Here is an 18,371-nt window from a genome sequence, read left to right as displayed (position 1 = left end):
ACCCTAACTCTGCCAGGCCGTGTGCTTAGAGCTTTCATTGTTACAATTACTCGGTCAATATGATTATTATCTCAAAAGAAGAAAAATGATAGGTAGGGTCCAAAGAAGTTGAAGAAAAATGGTGCAGAACAGTCTGTACAAAGTGACAGATACCACCTAAAACCAAAAGAAACCACTTATATTACAAATACGGTCACCAAACTTTAGTGAAAGATCACTGGTGAATTATAACATCTGATTGGCTTCTACTTCAGTTTCTCTCTCTCTCTCTCTTTTTTTTTGGTGGTGCTGGGGTTTGAACTCAGCTAGGCAGGTGCTCTTACTGCTTGAGCCACTTCACCAGCCCTGGCCGCTACATCAAAGAGCAATTTTCCACTCTGTAGTACTTATAATGATTTTCAGTAGTAACAGACATACAAAACCAATCAATCAAACAGAAAAACAAACCCCCCCAAAACAGTAAACATCTGATATTAGATGGCTTCTAGGTATTAATAAATATTGGCTTGTGGTATGGAAAATCCTGGTATTTAGAGTATGCTATCATATTAGAAGGATAAAATGTAAGCTGCCTACTTATAATCAGAAGAAGAAAGGTTTCTGGCTGCCTAGTGCAAGACTTGTATGTAGTAAACACTGAACTCACTAGCAGTAGCCCCTCTGGAGAGAGGCCCCCAAGTCACCTTCTTGATCTACAGCCTCATGGAGAAGGAGCACTGCTAGGCAAGAATGAAATGCTGTTTAGCATTTTACAAGTCTGAATCATGGATTGGTGGCACCACGATTCAATGTGTGCCAAAGCCAGCTGCTTTTTCCCATGGTCATCTGGGTGAGCAAAATATCAGGAAAGCAGAGTCAAAACCAACAAAAGGCAATGCTTGTTAACAAGTAATAAAAACTACACCTAATCCATGTCACAAATATTTCTACGTGGCAGATGATAAAGACCTTCTAGATCCTTATCTGTCACTGATACAGCTTACGGCAACAGAAGGGAAGAATGAAGGCCCAGAGGAGGCTGGATGAGGGCCCCCATAGGCCAGCAGGCCTCTGCACACAGGGATTCTTTCTCAGGTGAGACCTAGGAAAATGAGGCAGTTTATTTAGATCCACCCACATCTGCCTCAGTTTGGAGGTTGCTCCCCAACTGCCAAAAGGCTATCTAACTTTATGACATGTTTTTAAACCTTAAAAAAACTCAAAGAGCAAATAATCAGGTTTCTAATAGAGTTCTATATTTCTATTCATCAACCAGCTGAAGTTGTTGTGTGTAGAAACAGGAAACCAGTCAACCCACTTTTTCTAAGGATTTTAGTCCCTAAGAGACTTGGGGACAGCAGTTGGACGCAGAATAATTTTCTGGAAATCTATCAAAACAGACAGAAGGTATTTATCTGCCAGTGGAATACTGAAAATGACCAATAGAAATAGAGTAACAAGTCACTTTGAGCAAATTACAGTGCCCGATGTAGCGCTAGGTAGATCAATGCCACACCAGTACTCTTACATGCTAGTAAGTTACATGCTGAACCACAGAACTTGTGTACTGCTCCATGCGAGCCTGGAGGCTGCACTCAAAATCTCGAGTATCCAGGGAAAGGCAGGGCTGCCCCTCATGCTGCTTCTCCATCTGAGCTGGTTCTCAGATATGCACAGAGTGTTTGTGAGGAATGCCAATCTGTAGTCTGCCCAGGGCCCACATATCTTAGTCCAGCATTGTGGAAACGGACAGAGATGCACGGTTCCAGAACCACCCATGTGCAGCTGCTGGATGAGTAGCAGCTAGTCCTAGGGACTCAGTGACTATATGAGTATGCTACCTCATTTCAGCCACACCACAGCCCACAAGAGCTCCAAGGTTCAGAGGGGGAGGAGTGAGCTTCAATCAGGTGTCCAAATCACACACCTGGGAAGTGTAGATCCAGGTTTTGAACCTAGGCCTCTCTAGCTCCACATCTTCTGTCCCTTTTAGCATATCACCTAAGGGAGTGTCTGATCCTGTTTAAAACAACAGCCAAGATCAATGGCTACCTCTCGACTGGAGCCAGCCTGTCTGGGTTTGACTAGCTCTGCCACCTACTTGTGGCATGACCCAGACCAGTCACTTCTTTCCTCTGTGCCTCTTTCCATTTCTGCAAGGTGAGACTAATATTTGTTCTTATCCTACTGGCACAACTGTTCATTGAGAATGAGTACTTCAAAACTTGTAACATGTTTACAGTATGTTTAATACATAGTAAATATTTATTTACATGTGTGAAACAAAAACATAAAACTCCCTCTTAACTATCATATGATCCGGATATATTATTCTGGGTATATGCCCAAAGGAATCAAAGACAGCATACAACAGCAACATCTGCATACCCATGTTTATCATGGCATTAGTCACAATAGATGAGATATGAAATCAGCTTAGGCGGCCATCGATGGATAAAGAAAATGTGATGTGTGTGAATATATATTTACATATACACACATACATATGGATATGTATATATGACACACATATACAGAGAGATAGATATAATACATATACACACAGGAGTATTACTGAGTCATGAAGAAGCACAAAATCATGTTATCTGCAGGAGAATGAATGGAACTGGAGAGCATCATGTTAAGCAGAATAAGCCAGACTCAAAAACAATTTTTCTCTCATAGGCAGAATCTAGATTTTTTTTTTCTTTTTTAAAAGACATGAAAGTAGAAGATGACTATTTAGGAAGAGGGAGGAAACCAGCAGGAAGGAGGAGAAGGGTCAGGAGAGGTTAGCAGAAGGGGTGAGTATGATCAAAGTACATTATATACACACATGAAAATGCCAAAATGAAACTCATTACTTTGTATAATTAAAATGTTAATAAAAAAGAAAAATCTCATTAAAATTCTAAGCTTGAATAAAGATTAATACCACAAGACCAAAACAAAGAAATAAATAAAATTCCTTCTTAGGGTAGACACACACAGATGGCAAATAAAGCAGGGAGTGGATGGGTTATCAGTGGGAAATGAGCACATGTAGACTGGTCCCACAGCAGCCAATGCAGCAAGTGCAATGCAGCAGGTGCACCACAAATACCAACTGTGGGCCCCACGAGCCTTCCAGCCAAACTGCTGAAATGAAGAATTAATGTGGAAAGGGGTCCTCCACTTTAGTCCCAGAACTGACGTGAACTGGCTGTGTGACTTGGGGAAGGTCACTGCTCTGGGCCTCCTTTCCTCCCGTGGCACAGGGAAGGAAAGTGCAGGCTCCAACTCCAAGGCCCCTGGGATCTGGTTCTCCCACATGTGGATTTTGTAACTTTGGACAAACTGCTTCATTTCTTTGAGTTTCAATTTCTACTCCTAAAATGGAGAAAATAGTGCCTGGCCCCCATTTTGCAGGGTAGGGGACAAATAAAGAGGCAAATGTGAGAGTCTCATGCTGAGCTGTGTCTGGGTGACAAGTGGACACTTAGTAACCGCTGTGGAAATGATGTGTAGCAGTGCTGCTGTCTGAAATACCTCTCTTTCCTGTCCCTCCACCACCCTAAGAAGGTCCCCGAAAAGCAGGGACACCTTGATAAAAAGTCAGCACTTAACAAAAACGCAGAGATCGAGTTTGTATAAAGTATGACTACACAAATCAATGAACAGATGACTCTGAAGTTAGAGGAAGAACTAACAAAGTGACCTAAAGACTAAACAACAGCTCAAAGTACTAAGAAACACAAGTGAAGATAGACAGGGTTAAAAGTCTTTGTATCGCCAGCCTCCTGATTCTTTTCTGGGGAGGTGCTTTGGGTCTGGGAATGGCAGAGTTAAAATACTATAGAGTGGTTAAATTAACATACTCAGCAGGTACACAGACTTTCTAAGGCTGAACACCAACTGGGATAATTAAAGGCCAGAGTCTTCTCCTTTTTTAATTGACTCCCCTATAAACTGCCTGCTGGCAAAGGCATCATTAAGTTGATTCCTGCAAGAATTCATACGGAAACTTATCTCTTCCATTCCTAATTTTTAAAGTCCCTACTTTCCCCCTCAAGCTCAAGGAGCACTTAAATTCACCAGAACTAAAAGGAAAGTTACAAAATCCCCCCCTCCTTTTTTTTTAATTAAGCCTGCAACCTCCCTTCTTCCCAGTAACCAATTTGTAGGTGGCTCAAAAGTGGCTGGTATTGGGGAGGCATCCAGGAGGAGGGGAGAAGGTCAATCCAGCTCTTCAACTTCAACAAAGGACCAAGTGCACAGGAGCCTCCAATGGCCTAAAATAAGACCTGCAATTTTTTAGTACTGTTCTAAAAATAGGGAGTTTGACTTAAACCCTCAGTTGGTGTTTTGATATTTAAATTATATGCAAAAATTATGCTGAAAAAAATACTCACCCAGTATTGGTAATTCAGGGAGGGTACAATGTTATTTTGATTCTGAGGTTCAAAAGCATGTATTTTCTCAGAATCTGAGGGTAGTTGGAGATACAAGAAAAGTGGGTGGGAGGATTAGAAAACTTAAATTCCAGCTTGAAAAGGAGAGGCAGCAAGATGTCCCCCAAGCAAAGAGCACATTTGCAAGTGGTTTCTTTGGGAGGGGTGATACAATACACCTCAAATGAACAGGAGAAAACTGGAGTTTCAACTAAGTTACTCCCATCTTTCCCCATGTCATTTCTGGATCCAACCTTCATGCACACACAACTGCAAATCATTCCTCATAGCCAGCTTGAAATGCGGCATCAAGAGTGTTGGGTGGTGTAAGACCCGGTCTTTGAGATAAGAGTGTTAACGTCTGTCTCTCACATTAGACACCAGTCGTGACCAGAACTACAACAGAGCTTCATTCACGAAGATTAACTTCACAGGAGTTTGGGCTGCTTTTTAAAGGCTTTCATAGAATGAGGGTGGGGTGGGTGGGCAGTGCTGTAAGAGGCAAATTATCAACGCTGTCTGCCTCTGGATAAAAAGACTGAAGTACCTTCAACATTTACTTTTACATCTGAACTTCAGTAGCCTAACTTTTGGCTAATCTCTAAAGGTCTGGGCGGTGTGTGTATGTGTGGGCAGTATCATGTGTGGACCATGAAAGTCACCATCTCTCCCCCTCTCCCCGGAACAAACACCCACAACCCAGCGAGGATGCTCTGGCTATTTCAAAAGTCCAGGAATGTTCGCTATGCAAACCATGTGGCTCCCTGTGCCAATGCAGAGATACGGTGGGACTGGGGGCTGATGGCTGGGAGAAGCATGGTGGAGCCTAGTTTTGTTCTCTGGGGCAAAGTGGGAACCCACAGACCGTGGATGAAATGTTTTATTATCTTAATCTGTAAAGGACAAATAATTACAGAACTTGCCCTACTGGAACAAGAGACTGTTAGTCTGCATAGGGAGCAGGGTGGGGAGAAGGAGAGGAGAGGGATAAAGAACCTTCTTTTTAGGGGAAAAGAAAAGAAAAGAAAAAGAAAATGGAGGGGACTTGCAACATGGACTGGTTTCACTTTTTAAGGGAGTCTACTGCTTACAAAATGTTTCTTTTTAAGAAGGGATGTCCTGGACACTTAAGAGTTTGGTTAAAGATCAATAAAATGGCCTTTGGCTTTCCAAAGGCTGGTGGCACAGAAAAGTGAAGTGTCTGGAGGCAGCTACCAATCAAAGATCCATCAGATAGAAAAGTCAGAGTAGCCCTGCAACTACACCACGGACCACTGGGATTATAGTATTTATTTTATGGAAATCTGCATGCATTTTTTTTTTCCCTTAGACACAAGGGTTATGGGATTTTCAACATAAGTGCAAGGACTGAGGAAGCAAAGCTGGCAAGGAGAGAGGTGCCAGACTGCAGCATCTTTACTTGGTGGCTTTATTTGCACCCTCTGAGAGTTCACATACAATGATTAACGTGCACTGCCATTCTTGTTTTTCCAGTAGTGATTTCATCCCATCTCTACACGAACTCAGAATTAAATGTCCTGGTTTTGTTCTTTGGAAGGCAAAACTCTCTCCAAAACAGGGGAGTTCTGCCCACTGCAAGGAGCATGTGAGATGGAGAAGGTTTGCAGAGTGGTAATCATTTACATGCTACTTTTGAAGGCAGTGCTGCCCTTTTTTGCTGACTGTGACATTTCCTTTCTGTGATACTGGCCTGTCCTGGTTTACATTCTGCTTCTCCCACTCACTTTCCCACATTCTTCCCTAACATGTGTGAAGTCCAGCAGAGTCTCTCCCTCAACACTTCTCACAAACCCTCCTTTTTCAAAATAAATTCATCCCTGACTTATACTTCCAAGGCCTCTCCCTCCTCCCATTCCCCTGGGGGGAAGGCGGAATTCTACTTTTCCCCAAGTAATGCAGGAGAGTAAAGCAGAAATAAGAGCTGTAAAGAATGGTGACTAGAATTAACTTAGAAGGTAACATACATGTACAGGAAAGCAATACGAGTCTACTCCCTGTTTAGCTATCCTTATCTCAACCAGCAAAAACCCTTGTTCCTTCCTATTATTGCTTATACTCTCTCTTCAACAAAATTAGAGATAGGGCAAAATAGTTTCTGCCTGGTAGCTAGGGGTTAGGGGAAGTAAGGGAGGGGGTGGTAGGTAAGGGAGGGGGAGGGGGAAAGGGGGGAGAAATGACCCAAACATTCTATGCACTTATGAATAAAATAAAAAATACATATTTTTCTAAAAAGTATTTTTCTAATGTAAACAGAACTCAGATTTTTCTATAAATCACTAATAAAAATTCTCATATATTAAAAAAAAAAAGAATGGTGACTAGAAAGGTCTGAGAAGAATAGTGTGGCAATTGCACTTGAAGGTTAGACAGATCTGGGTTCGTGTCCCATGTCTGTTACTGATGAATGGTGAGGATTTAGAGAGGTTATGTAACCTCCCTATACCTCAGTTTTCTCATTTGCAAAATGGAACTTTTAGTTAGAGCAAAATTATTATTTTAGGATAATATTATTAGGAGCTTTTAATAATACAAAAATCCCTTCCAGGATATAGGGAAATTAAACGACACAATGCACATGGAGTGTTTCCAGTGCCTGGACCATGGTTAATACTCAATAAATGTTCTTGTGCTATTTATGGTGAATAAGATGAGGATGCTAATGATGATGATGATGGAGATGTAAATCCTTTGAACAGAAATAATTTCTTTCCACCCAGTGCAAATAAAAAGTTTCAGTGTTTCTAAAAGCTGAAGTGTGGCATCATAGCACAGGGTCCTTGCAAGGCTCCTTGCTGATGGTGCCCCCGAGAAGCACTTCTCAGAAGGCAGCTTGTACAACAGAGAGCAAATGGCTTATTTTAGGAGCCTTTAGTCAAGCCAGACTGGTTGGTCCAGATGTTTTACCTGGCTGCCACCTCAGTTAGCCTCGCTCCCCCTGCAGGCTCTCAGCATTCCCAGTGGGATGCACCATAGCCCCATACTCAGGAATTTTACCTCCAACTTGTGCCCCTTCTCCATTTCCCTTCTCCCTTTGGGTGAGCTCAAGGTTTGATGGAAATGAAAAGCAGTATCTCTGCCTTACAAATAAGGTCAGGGTTCTGCCTCCCGGGTACTGAGTCACTGGAAAGGGCCTGTCGCCTTTGCAGACTCTCCCAGAAAATTACACAAAAACACACCAAGTCAGGCTTCAAATCTCAGGCTTTCAGAAGGGCTCTGATTCACCAGGGTGTGCTTTAAAGTTGGAACTCAGGATGGGAGGTACCCGCTGCCCAGCTTGCCCAGATCTTCCTTAACAAACTAAAAAAAAAAAAAAGAAGAAGAAAGAAAAAATCTGAACCTTTCCTAATAAGGTAATGACACATGCCATTTGTGGTTTCGAGTTGCTGGGCATGCCAGGATCATATGACATCTCTGCAGCCACCTCTTCATGCTTGTGCTGGGCTCCCCAGGAAGAATGGGAAAGAGTCTTTGGTGTGCCTCTGGGGATTACAAATGAATAGGGAACATGGTCTGCGGGTGGAGCCCTGCATTCTCCTGATTAACCACACTCACCTCACATCCCTCCTTCATGCTGCTGCCTGCAGGACTCCTGCTTTGGGCTCAGAAGCTGTAAAAGTTCTCAGGTTGCTTTGTAGGCAGGTCTTCCCTCTCCAACGAGGGGCACGCTTCTGGAGCGCAGACACGCTCCTTTACTGCTTTTGTTTCTCCCTGCTATGCCTATCACAGCATAAGCCATGCAGCAGTTACTCAATAAACCTGATGACAGACTAGTGCCGAGAATTTTACAGATCAGTAGGTGATCGCTTTGGATCATTAGCTCCCAACTTAGAAATCGGCAGGGTTTCAAAAGTTGCTTTCACAGAAGGTCCATAAGAAGCATGTTTTCCCACAGACACAGTGTTAGAGCTGGGGCTTTGGTTTCCAGGCCCACTTGTTTCTCAGAATGTCCTCTATACATCTATCTACCCTCTCATTGAGCTCTATCATTTGTCTCAGGCTCCATCAGGCTGGCGGTACATGAATAGCCAAGTTACAGCACAATAAGGAAGGGCACAAATGCAATTCCTTACTGATGGCAGCCCCTGGGAAGCACTTCTCAGAAGGCACTGTGCACACTCAAGTAAATGGCTTATTTTAGGTGTCTACTTAATGATTCATTTGCACAGATTTCCCCTCTAATTAGTCGTATTTTCATAGTTCATGACACTATATGTAACATCAGGTAGTAACCAATGGATTAGGTGCTTAAAATAACACTACAGAGGTAAGGAATTATTTTTGCTCATCATTCAAAAAAGATACATGCAATTTTGTTTTTCCTTTTTTTTTTTTCAGTTCTGTGGTTTGACCTCAGGGTCTACACCTTGAGCCATTCCACCAGCCCTTTTTTTTGTGATGGGTTTTTTCAAGATAGGGTCTTGTGAACTACTTGCCTAAGCTGGCTTTCAAACTGCAATCCTCCTGATCGCTGTCTCCTGAGTAGCAAAGATTACAGGTGTGAGGCACTGGTGCCAGACTTGTTTGTCCTTTTTTATTAAAATATTTTTGCAATGGTTCATAACTTCAATTATTGTTTGTGTTACTCCAGAATTTCCCATTCATTTGTAAACACATAAACATGCATATATGCATGTGCCCACCAAAATTCTATTTATAAAACATATTTGTAGTGAAAATCAAAGCCTCAAGGATTGGTTTTATATATGTACTTTACACTTAATCTTAGCCAGAAAGCACAGAATACACACACACACACACACACACACACACACACACACACACATAATTTAAAGAATATATTCTAGATCTTTAAAAATATTTGTTAGCCACTAAATAAACGACCGACATTAACTTTAAAAGAAGCTAGTTGTCCAACGTTACAGCAGAGTCTGTGGGACAATTTCTCACTGGTGTGTACAGACACTATTGAATGGCCTATCTTTGGGAATAGCATTGCATTGTGTCTGTGGAAAAAGCTTTCAGTAGCTCACAGGGAAGGACAAACACCTCAACTTCCTGGCCCAAATTGTGAGGACAGTTTGGAGCCTCCCAGGTCACTCAGAGCCTGAAGAACAGCGGCTCCAAGAGACACTAACCTCTGTCCAAGCAGGTCAGGGTTGCTGTGTTTGTACCATGAACAAATGCTAACAGGAACACAAATGCTAATTATTGTACTGCTGTACAACTTCCTAGACACTTACCTAACCTGAAAGCCATACATTGGCCCTTATTCCCACTCAACAGTACCTTAAAAAGAGAAATCTAAATGGTTTTCCAGCATGACAAGCAAGATGTCTTGTTATCTCTAAGACTGGTAAAAGGCCAGAGCCAAACAAGCAAACAGGAACATCTCCCAAACCTAACCTGCTGGACACGTGCCAAATGAAATGCTTTCCTCCATCCCCCATCGTTTGGAGTCCACAGCTGCCTTTCTGATCCAAACCAGTGTTAACATGGCACAACAGATATGTCAGGTTAATGACTGTGAAGCGTGACAAGTACTAATACATTTGTATCACATCTGCCTATCAGCAAGAGTTATTACTGAGACAAGAAACGACACCTCCCCACCTATCACACCCCTTAGCAACTCCACATGGCTCATACTTGATTGACTGGATGACTCTTTAATGAGATGTTCTGGATAACCAGATATTCTTGTTAACAACATTTAGATCAGTTCTTTCAGAAAGTGTAACATGTATTCCTTCACTCCCCTACCACTGGAAGAAATATAACTGAATGAACATAGTCATCAGTTACCCTGGATTCATCTTTCCTTGGCCATTCAGGATGGTGCTCTCGTTCCAGCTCTGACCAGTGCCAAGAGGCAGCAAGTGCTTGAGACTGATCTGAATGTATCTGCATTCCAATAGCTTCTTTCCAAGTATGATTGTTTGCTCTGTTCCTGAAAAATACTACGTCTGTAGGGGTTTGGGGCTAATGGATTTTATGTGATGAGGTTCCACTTGGCTGAACTATTAGTCTAATTTCACAATGGCAGACTTGTGGAAGGTAGGCTACCTCATCCCCTTCTGCGATCATGGCTGACGTCACTAATGGGTTACAGTGCTCATTCCTGTTGTGCCCAAAGGTGAGTTAATTAATATGTCTTTTCAACTCTGGGCTCCAATAGACTATAGTTGGTCCATACGCTGAAATCAATGAGTCCTGTTGTAATTGATTTCATTCATTTTAATTTCTTACATTATGCAACTGACAGTTGACAAGGCAACACTAGGTACATTCTCTCTGTTGTTTGAATCCTTCCACCAACGTGAGCTATGGGTAATATTGCCAGACACAGCAACTATAAGCCAATTATGATTAGACACTAAGTGATAGCATATGTGCCTGAATCCTCAGAAAAGTCTCAAGGAGAGAAAGAGAACTTGAACAGATCTGTATTACAACTCACAGCAACTTTCCCTGGGCTGAACTGAGGGCTTCTCTTTGGCCTCCTACAGTGCTATTACTGCATTCACTTCATCATACTATGCTGGTCTGCCTTCCCTCAAGACCCATGTCTTGTCTGTGGATGCCCAGCACCTGGCACATTGCTGAGCGGTATACAGTTGATGTTTGGTAAATATGTTGTTTTTTTTTTTTTTAAACTCCTGTATTGAAAAAGTCTCTTGAGTTCTAACTCATGCTCTACCAATGAGCAGAAAGAAAATCTATGACAATGGCCACTACTGGAGAGTACTTACACCCAAAGCAAAGGATGCTGAGCAGGCAAGCCAGAACCGAGGCCAGGGCCAGCGAAGCCCCCAGGGACTCGTACAGGTCTCCTCTTAGCATGCACCTCACTTCTGATTGTGGCAAATGCTACAGCCACTCATAGCTCTGTGACTGCTTTCATGCTTTGCAGTGATAGTTTTTGTCTTTCTCTGTCTCCTGCACTGGACTGTGTTCTGTATTCCTAGCACTTAGAGAAGTGCTTGGTCAGTGGTGAATGCAGGGATCTGTAGCAAACAGAGTACTGGCCTGAGATGGGAGGACAGGCAGCCACTTCCATAAGTGCCCTGACTCCCTTGAATAGTTTTGGCCTGGGCTGTTGCTATACTTATTAATGGGAGAACATCTGCCCTAGCAGAATGGTGGCAAGCATTAAGTGACAGTGTATGAAAGCAGGCTGCCAAGGTAAAAGCAGGTGATCACATCTCCCCTTTGTGAGGCTGCAAAGGGCAAGAGTTGTCACTGTGAGTGTCCCCTCACCCTCTCTTCTTCATTTTGCCATACATACGACCTGGTGAGGTATGCTCTCTGCCTTTGCTTTCAGCATTTCCTCTCCTCATCACCGTCTCTGCACAAATTCTTAGGAAGACACAGCGTGGCCCCTGAGCATGGCTGCAGGGCCCCGTGTGTCTCGCTCCTGATTACCTCCTCATTTCATTTTGACCCCGCCTGCCTCCCACACACCAAGCTCCAGTTGCACCTGAACTCATCGTTCCTGTCCCCACCACAGACCTCCACCTACCACTGTGGTTTCCAGCTCTGGGAGTGGCGTCGTCATCCAGGCAGCTGCCCAAGGCAGACATCCTGGAGCCCTCCTGGACACCCTCTCTCCTCCACCACACCCCTCTGCCATCTCCAGGTTTTGCTCACTCTTCCTTCTCAGTCTCTCATACATTTTGATCCTCACTGCCACCACTCCCATTGGAACTCAGCAGCTCACACTGAATTCCAGCTATGTGGCTGGTCTCTCCACTGTCCCACACAGCCCTCTCCAAGATCACCGCCACAGGGATCTTTCTGAAGGGAACATTGCTGTCCCTCTCCCTTTAAACTTCCCCCTCCAGGAGGCCTTGCTCCCACAGCCTCTGTACTTCTCCCTGGAACAATGTATATGCTGTCCAGCTTCTCCTATGAGCACACTCCACGATGGCCCACCCTGTTCTCTCAGCACTGCACAGTTTTTAACAATTTCTTGGGTGGAGAGAACTTTTGCCTGCTTCTTGAAAGCCACTTCTCCTTTCCTCTCTGACCGAGAAAGGTCACTTTTATGTGACAAGGGTGATTCCAGATTAGTCTAGGCCACACAGGGACCCTAGTCTATTTGTGAGTGATGAGTTTAGGGGTGGGCATGTGTCCTACTTCTCTCCAATAAGACATAAGGGGAAGTCAGCTGGGATGTTTTGAAAAGTCTCTTCATTTTGAAAGAGGTTGCAAAGAAAACAGTTTTTGTTGTTGTTGTTTTGAGACAGGGTCTCACTATGCTAGAATTTACTGTGTAGCCCAAGCTGACCGCAAACTCTCCATCCTCTTGCCTCAGCCTTTCAAGTGCCCAGAAGGAAACAGTTTTTAATCTGTCTTGGTGCTGGTATGAGAACAGGGGATGCCTGCAACCTTTCTGTACCTACAAGAACAGGTTGATGCTGCGAAGATGGCACAATAGAGGAAAAGAACCTGACATCAGTGAGCAGCTGAATTAGTACACTGGAGACAGACCTCATGGGAACTGCTTCTGATGAGACGTTAAGCTCCCTTTTGTTTTAGGCCATTCGGAGTTGGGTACGCTCAAAGGCGTACAGTTTCTTGGCCATTTTTCACTTTCTATTTTATCTTCAAGGTACTTAGGTACAAATCTTATTTCTACTTTTAGACTGTAGGTTTATGAGGGAAGATTTGCATTTGATGGGTCCTTGTTTCTTCAAAAGGCTGGTGGTTTATCTCACCCCTGTGCATGAATGAAGACCCACCACCACCTTCTGGCCTCACACTTAAGGTCCCACTACCACTCTTAAGATGAGCCTTCTTCCCAGCACTCAGGTGGCTCAAATAGTAGAGCGTCTGCTTTGCAAGCTCGAAGGCCTGAGTTCAAAACCCCGTCCCACCAAAAATTAAAATTAACAAAGATCCTTAAATTAATCAAAAGATGACCCTTCTTCAGGAGCTTCACCTATTTATTTTTTAATGCTTAACATAGGAAGAAACATGAACAAAATGTAAAGGCACCACGGTTCATTCTAAGATGCAAAATCTATCTTACCCATCCTACATACTTAATCATACTGAGCACATGCCTGTGCAAAGTGCACACTCCAAATGCTTGCTAAATGAATAATTTAATTTGCCTCTGATGACTCAAGAGTACTTACAACTTTTATAATGACGCTAGGGTCATAACAATGAACAGTAATCGTCAACAAATTGTGCTAAATATATCCTGGTCCTAGGATATCACTAGTGGTAAGTTTCTGTTTGTTTATATGATGGCCTTGTTACTACCAACATGCTAAAGCTTTACAGAGAACAAGCAGAGTTGGGCACTGTACAAGGAAGTAAAAACTAGATGTGCACTGAAGGCACACCTTCTTTGTGCTAGGCCCTGGAGCTATCACCACTGGTCAGACAGACCTACTATCATCAAGAAGCTTACAGTCCAGGACTGGGGAGGAAGAAGAGCAACTTCAAGAGTGGGGTGAGTGTTCCAAGTGGTAAGGGAGAGGATGTAGTAGAGATTCTAAGGCCAAGCTTGGTGTATGGGGGAGGCCTCCCAGAGGATCATCTATGTTGCATCTGAGTTCAAAGGGGAAGTTCACCAATTAAAGAGGGGCGAAGAAAGAAAGAAAAAGAGAAGACCATGATCACATTTGTAGTTTATAAAAAGCTTGTGTTGGTTGCATTAGGGGTGGGAAAGACAAGGCTGATGTCTAGGCGATCTGCTGGGGGGCTGCCATGGTAACTCAGTGCAGAATGACAGCGGCTGCTCAGGCTAGAAAAAGGTGCTGACAAAGAGCCCACGATACCTTGGCTATTGCTCAAAAGTCATGGCTCTGGGTACCAGCCTTCCATATTCTGGTTTTAGGATGGGGAAGGGGTTTGAGTTGAGGGCAACATGGTAGAATGTAGTGCTTTTAATTTTTCTTTTTTGCTTATAAAACACTTGTTGGAATAACATACAGCAGCCTAAGACTTGAAAAAAGAAGAGTAGCTCTTGTTGAACCTCATGTGAGTGTGTGTGGATGTGTGTGCTGTATATGTATATGTATGTGTATGCATGTGATGTGCAGCCTGGGTTCCTAAATCACCCCGTCCCATGTGAGCATGGGGCTGTTTCTGGTCTCAGCAAGGCCATCAATTCCTCTGTGACCTACCTCAAGTGGCCAGGCCTCTTAGACTTTTAGTTTTTCCACATGTCCCATCAAGCAAGCCTCATGTCTCTGAAATCAAACAACCAGACTGCAGGGGTAATCTGCATTCACAATTCTCTGTGGGAGACCTTCTCAGCCAGTATACTGGGTTCCCACGTGCCTCAGCCCCAGCTGACTCGGCAGGGCCTCAGCAGTGCAGAGTCTCCAGCCATGGGCGCCTTCCTCCATACTATGCTAAGACTTTTCTAGATGTGCTATTATGAGAAAATGGTAGCAGGCCCTGCTCCAGATGAGAGAAAGGAAAACTTCCATAGGAGCTCAGAATTGCCTTTGGCCTGCCACTCCCATGTCCTTCAGATACTCACATGTTTACTAGCTCACCAATGACAACACAAACTTATTTCCAACTGCATACTGGGAACGTGAGTGAACAGGGACCCACATGGCTGGAAGCTGACAAGCAGGCAATGATAAATGGGACTTCCACCTGGCTGTTAACCCCACACCTCCTGCCTTCATGGGGACCTTGCTCTACTGACTATCACCTCCCTTCCAAAGCTCCAAATTCTCCCTCTATCGCTGAAATGTGTCATTTTGGTTACAGTGGGAAGCAGTCTTGCACTTCCAGGGAGAAAATTTCAGAAGGAAAGGTACTGCTTTCCTTGAGAAGGCTGAGCCAGGGTCCTGGAGATGTGGGGAGGGCTGAGAGTCTGAGAAGGATCCAAGGTGGCTCACTGCACTGAAAGTGAACATGCTGCAGTGGATGGGGGCTACAAAGGCAAGCCTCAGTGCTCAGAACCTCAAGTCTGACCAGGAGGGTCCAGCCTGGCTTCACTTAGGTTTCCTACTATAGTGACACATTAAAAAGAGCAAGCTCCCAAATTCCAGGGATTGAGTTAGTACACCTGGAGAATTATTAACATAGCTTGAGTCCTGCCCTTCTTCCCAAGGCCTTGGCAGGTCCATGAAGACCCAATACCATAGCCAGGTAACGGTGGCTGACTTGCTGATATGGACAGCGACCCTCTGCACACCCTCTGACACTGGGCTGGTGTTAGGACTGGGGAGTGTGCCGATCAGGGGCAGTGAGGCACCCTGTGAATGTGGGAGAAGACAAAGATGGTACAACACCCAGGACAGGGTGCAGCACCAAGGATGGAATGTAACACCCTGATTCCCTCTGGCCCTGACTTTTAGATGCTTCAGAGATGACAACTAACCCAGAACAAACAAACCCAAGAAATGTCTTTGCCAGAAAAATGTGAAGTAAAATGAGCTAAGGATGCTCCTTGGAGTGTTTCCTGAAAACATCTGCCACGATGACAACCTTTTCCTGACTGTTCCAATGGGAAAACAGACTACCAACAAAAAATGGGCCAGCGTATGTATTCCACGATACTAAAGGGCATACAGGGGTACTGTTTTGGGTGGGGAGAGTGTGAGGCCTACAGAGTACTATGGGAGGCAGTACAGCACAGTGTTAAAAAAATAAAAAGTACTTTGGAATCATGGTTTGTGTTCTAATCTTTCCACTCCTTTCCTAAGTGGCCTTGACAAAGCTATATAACCTCTCTGTGCCTCAGTTTCCTCATCTGTAAAATGAAGGCAGGAATAGTATTTACATTATAGGGTTATCATGAAAAGGGACTTCAAACTCTTAGAATGATGCCTGGCCTGTAGTAAGCACTTAATACCTGCTGGCTATTCTTATTACAATATTTTTGCATCTCATTTTCCTCCTGTATGAAATGGGCACAATGACTATGCCTAGCTCCCAGGGTTGCTGGGAGGATTGATGGAAAAAAGGCACGTGCAGTATAGAGTATATTGCTTTGGCTACTAAGTGTGCCATAAATACTACTAATTGTTACTCCTCAAATTATCTTACAAATATAACATCCAGATATGCTCAATGGCTTACGCAACAAATAAATCCCTCCCCGGAACAATTTCAGCAAGGAACATTTTGAGACAATGTCTGCTTTTCCCACTCTGCCCCAAGTCCCAGTTACGTACGAAACATTCTGCTCTGTGCTGAATCTGCTCCACGGAGATCCCCCCAGGGATCTGCTGTCCCTCCAAACACTCTAGGCTGCCTGTTAACCTCGTTCTGATGCAGCAGTGTCTTGTCTACTCTACCATTTAAGGGGCTATTTAAAAACCTGGCTTTGTGAAACAGAGAGTAAGGCACAAAGCCTGCAAGCTTTGGCACTTGGCTTGGCAGGGCACATAAAAGCGGTGCTTTACAGTATCAAATCCCAGAAGCAGCCCTCAGAGCGCTGACTGTGTGGAGCTCTTTTTAACACTCTGGAAAATTGCTGAGTGTGTTACATGCATTTGCTGGAACAAGGGCCCTGTGAGGTTCCAGTATGTCTGATGTCCTAGTGGGTGTGAGCAGAGCTGTGGGCTCTAACCCACACTTGGTGCCAAAGTCCACGTATGCAAATCCTGGAGCAACTCCCTATCTCCCCAAGGCGATGCAGCCAACTCAACCAGAGGCAACTGGCTTCTAATTATAAGATCACTCCTCTTCAGTGATCAGTCCAATGTTTTTTGGTTGTTTTTAAACTCCTTCCCTTTCTCTGATAGTTGCCCAACCCTGCCACCTAGTGGCCACCCAAGCACAAACATGGGTCTTCTCAAAAGACTGATGGGTTCTTTTCCTAGGGTACATAGGATGCTCATGGCCTGGGAAAGACCTGATGGATCACAGTCAAGGTAAGGAAGCTGAGGTGCAGAGAAATGAAGCAACTGGCCTAAAGACAAAGTCCACATGGAACCAGGTGGAAAACCAGGCCTTAGAGTAGAGTATGTGTTCCAAGTCAGACTCTGCCTAAAGTCTACCCACAGGCAGATACTTCCTGTGGTCGTTTCAGTGAACTCTGATTGATTGCCCATGTCAGGCACTATGCCAGATGGTGGGGACGTGACAGTAAGCAGCAGGACAAGCCTCTATCCAGACAGTAAATGAGAGAAGATAAACAGGGAGTCCACAATAATCATGCTAGTACATAGGGACTTATGAGGACTTATGCTGCTGCCAGAGATACTGTGCCACAGGCTGACATCCACAGGCTTACCTTATTCTCAAAATGAGTATTATTCCTGTTTTTAAAATGAATGGGAGAACGTTTAACTTATAGGCATTAAATTTAGGCCTTTTATGACTTTCTAGTTCTAAGTTTCTGAAAATTAGAAAAGATACTACTATCTTAAAATCTGTCTTATGGTGCTGGGGATCAAGGCAGGGCATTGTGTACACCAGTAAGTGCTCTACCACTGAGCTACATTCCCAGCCTGATACTAAGAAGTTTCTAAAACTTCTTTGCAGCTCAGTTTCCTGTCACATGTAGGATCTTTGACAGAGATAGGGCTAGAAACAACATCTCCTGACTGAAAGTCTCATGTTCTCTCTCTGTGCTGTGCCAATCAATGCTTACGAATAATGACTGGTGGTTACTGAATGCTTACTATGTGCTATGCCCTCAAATTACATAGACTCATCAATTTTCCTAACAACCCACGAGGTAGCTTTAAGACAGCTAAAAGAGGTCCCAAGATAAATGGAGAGGAATCCAACCTAACCCAGTTGTAGGATTCTTAGCCACTGTTCTGTGTCTATTGATTTAGTTGCACAGTGGATTAAAAAAAAAAACCAAACAGGATAAGGATGGATAACAGGCTTATGCAAATGGATCAAAGATGAGTTGTTTTTGAGCATATTGCTCAACAACAGCATTGCTTTAGGGTAATTCTGGATCTTCATATGTATATAAAGATCCAGAATTTTATATACCTATCTATCTATATCTATATCTATATATGTATATCTATCTATCTACAC

General features: G+C 43.7%; 1 protein-coding gene across 4 annotated transcripts in view; it reads right to left on the bottom strand.

Moving 5' to 3' along the window:
- Positions 1-18,371, bottom strand: part of Gng12 (G protein subunit gamma 12) — a 118,623-nt gene that overhangs the window by 36,265 nt on the left and 63,987 nt on the right. Inside the window, exon 1 of one of the 4 annotated variants that reach the window (XM_074079795.1) lies at positions 7,983-8,139. The exons of the other annotated variants lie outside the window; for them this stretch is intronic. The gene's annotated coding sequence lies outside the window, so the exon portion shown is untranslated. Of the gene's footprint in view, positions 1-7,982; positions 8,140-18,371 lie in introns of those variants that run through there. 4 annotated transcript variants of the gene reach the window in all.

This window comes from Castor canadensis, chromosome 7, assembly GCF_047511655.1.
Source record: "Castor canadensis chromosome 7, mCasCan1.hap1v2, whole genome shotgun sequence".
In the NCBI taxonomy this organism is placed as follows: Eukaryota; Metazoa; Chordata; class Mammalia; order Rodentia; family Castoridae; genus Castor; species Castor canadensis.
This window is presented reverse-complemented; position numbering and strand designations above follow the sequence as displayed.